Consider the following 3,360-nt stretch of genomic DNA (forward strand, 5'->3'; position numbering starts at 1 on the left):
TGTACTAGCGAAGCCGGAACTTTTCGTCAATATTTATTTAACTTGTGCATGAAATTGAGGTAATTGAAAGACAAATCCAAAACAGCGACAAAAACCGTTTCATTGAATTAATAAAACCCGGGATTATATTAGCCGTTTTTACGGACAATTCAAGAGTAGATTACTTTATTTTAAAATGTATATCAGAAGTTAAACAATTTAAGCAAGCAACTTTAGAAGACTTGGAAAATAATTCTCAAGCCAAGATTCAAGAAATTGAAGGGGTGTATTTCGACAAATTATGTGCCAAGAAAAATACAATTCTATTCAAATTAATCAAGGTTAAAAATGTTTCGATTTACTTGCAGAGTGTCAGATATATTTGTATTGGGGTTGAATTAAGATATAGAAATTTTACAATAACAGATGATATCCACCATGGAAAGTTAAACATCCTATGATAAAAGTTTTGCACATTATTTATGGAAACCGTATACATGTATTTCCGTCCAATTTTTCCTTCCTACATTACTTGCGACAGTAAGCACTGCATTTTTAGGTGAAACAACTTAAAAGGTAAACATTATTAAATCGATTTCCACAACTTGAAGTAATTTATGATAAAATGATATCACAAAAAGAACAGAACCAGAATCAACCAACAACATATAAAAAAAACGAATAAAACTTGCAAAAATTAATCAAAGTCAAAAACCCTCTTTCACGCCGCATTTTAGTGTAACGTCGTGTTGTAGGAACATCGTGCACAACGTTTCTATAAGCAACCAATTTTTCCCAAAAGGGGGGGGGCTGGCCTCCCCCCTAAATCCGCCTCTGCACATGCATAGGCAATTAAAGACATAAGACAGAAACTTACTCAAATTGTGACTAACAAACAATAACACAGACAGCGTTTTGTTCGCGTTGTTCTAGTAATTGTTTGTTTTTGACTGCTTAGTTACAATATTCATGTATCCAATAGTTACTAGATATTAACCTATATAAACAGATGATCTCAATAACATTAATGTTTCGAATTACAAGAAACAAACATCGACAATAAGTTATTTTCTGCTTATTCAAGAAATTAACGGAAATCTATTATCGATTGTCTTTTTCATAACTGGGAAGCAACAAATGGATTTATTGGCATTTCTCTGGTGGTCATTCAAATGCTTAATACACACCAAAAAAAAAAAACCCACAAAAAAAACCACACAAATATATACAAAAATATTCTTATAATTAGAATCGATAAAAAAATGAAAGGATGCATGTTTCTGCTATCATCGGGTCTGCAAATATTATTACGATTACACTACAGTACAGGTTTAATAACTAAAAAGTTATAAAAAAATATCCTTAATTTGTTCTTAAAATAAAAAATTCCCTTTGTTTTTTTTTCCTGAAAAAAATCATAATAACTTTAAACTGGATTATCATAATGGATCTGATACATGCCTGTGATTCGGTAATCATAAGAATTGATAATATGATATAGTTTGTGATGCATAGCTTACCATTTATGGAGCGGTGATGTATAATGGCTTGCTCCTTCTGGAGCGGTAATGTATGGCTTACCACTTCTGGAGCAGTTATGCATGGCTTACCACTTCTTGAGCGATGATGCATGGCTAACCACTTCTGGAGCAGTTATATATGGCTTACCACTTCTGAAGCAGTTTTGCATGGCTTACCACATCTTGAGCGATAATGCATGGCTTACCACTTCAGGAAGCAGTTATACATGGCTTAACACTTCTGGAGCAGTTATACATGGCTTACCACTTCTTGAGCGATACTGCATGGCTTACCACTTCTGGAGCAGTTATGCATGGCTTACCACTTCTGAAGCAGTTATGCATAGCTTACCACTTCTGAAGCAGTTATGCATGGCTCACCACTTCTGGAGCAGTTATACATTGCTTACCACTTCTGTAGCAGTTATGCATGGCTTACCACTTCTGAAGCAGTTATGAATGGATCACTACTTCTGGAGCAGTTATACATGGCTTACCACTTCTGAAGCAGTTATGCATGGCTTACCACTTAATTCTGGAATGATAATGCATGGCTTACCACTTCTGGAGCGATGATGCATGGCTTACCACTTCTGAAGCAGTTATGCATGGCTTACCACTTCTGGAGCGATGTTGCATGGCTTACCGCTTCTGGAGCGATGATGCATGACTTACCACTTCTGGAGCGATGATGTATGGCTTACCAGGTCTGGAGCAATATTCAGCTAAACCAGTTTATCTCATCTCTACCAAAAGCGTACGATTGTGCCGTGAAGTATAGTATTACAGTGTCGGGCTCTTTTGTGACCTTAAGACGTTAGTTTAACGTGTAATTTAACAATCCTTGACTTGTTTGTTCTCAATCTCTAAATTATTGGTAGAGGTCATCAACACTTATAGTTAGAATTAACTGAATTATGTCTAGAAAAATCTTATGCAAAGTATACAAAAATAAACAGCTATTATGTACATGTATTTTTGCATAGCAGTGTATAAAAAACTATCAGAGAGGATTCCAACTAAATGTTTTAAATACAAATGCATTGATCGTCGAAAAAGAGGGGTCCTAATTCCCGCCCCCATTCTTGATTTTGGATCAGCCACTGACTATATACAAACCCATTCCTATAAAACACATGCTTAAGATTTATTTGCGTTCAGCACCTCTTTTTGGACAGCATTGAAACTGTGTGTGAGTTCGTACTGGGAGGATGGTCTCATCAGGAACTGGAAGTACGTCAACAGAATCTGTACGCACGACACCTTGTTTCTAAAATGACCACGAAATAGCCGTCATCAGGTTGGGGAAAAGGGGGGGGGGGGGTAAACAGAATCAACTCATATTCTATTGTTTTTAACTTGTCATTAACAGAAATTTGCCCCCATTATTTTTGCGAAAGTAAACCCAAGTTAGCCGCCAGCCACCATTCCAGCCTACTGCTACACTACATGGGGATACATGTATCATTTGTTTCAACTTATTTTTCAAACATGGATGTTTCATCGTTTTTGTTCTTTTAATTGTGTATTCCATTCCCATTTCAATTTATATGTCAATGCATTTAAAATTATCTCATTTAACACGCATCATTCAGAAAATGCATGAACTATTTGCCACTGGACGTTAAAACAACAATTTAATCAATGTACCCAAAATTTTGTAAGCTTGGTAATTTTTGTGGTTACCTTTCGTAATGCTCTACTTCAATTATCTATCAAGGACGGGTATTACAGATGCAGAAAAATATGATACAATGACTTTGTACTTATCGTATATATATACAGATCTGTATACCTATCTGGTTTTATCAGGTCAACATTGTGTACGTAATATGTATAAATATATCTATATACCAAATAA

This window comes from Mytilus edulis, chromosome 7 (genome assembly GCF_963676685.1).
Source record: "Mytilus edulis chromosome 7, xbMytEdul2.2, whole genome shotgun sequence".
NCBI classification, from domain to species: Eukaryota; Metazoa; Mollusca; class Bivalvia; order Mytilida; family Mytilidae; genus Mytilus; species Mytilus edulis.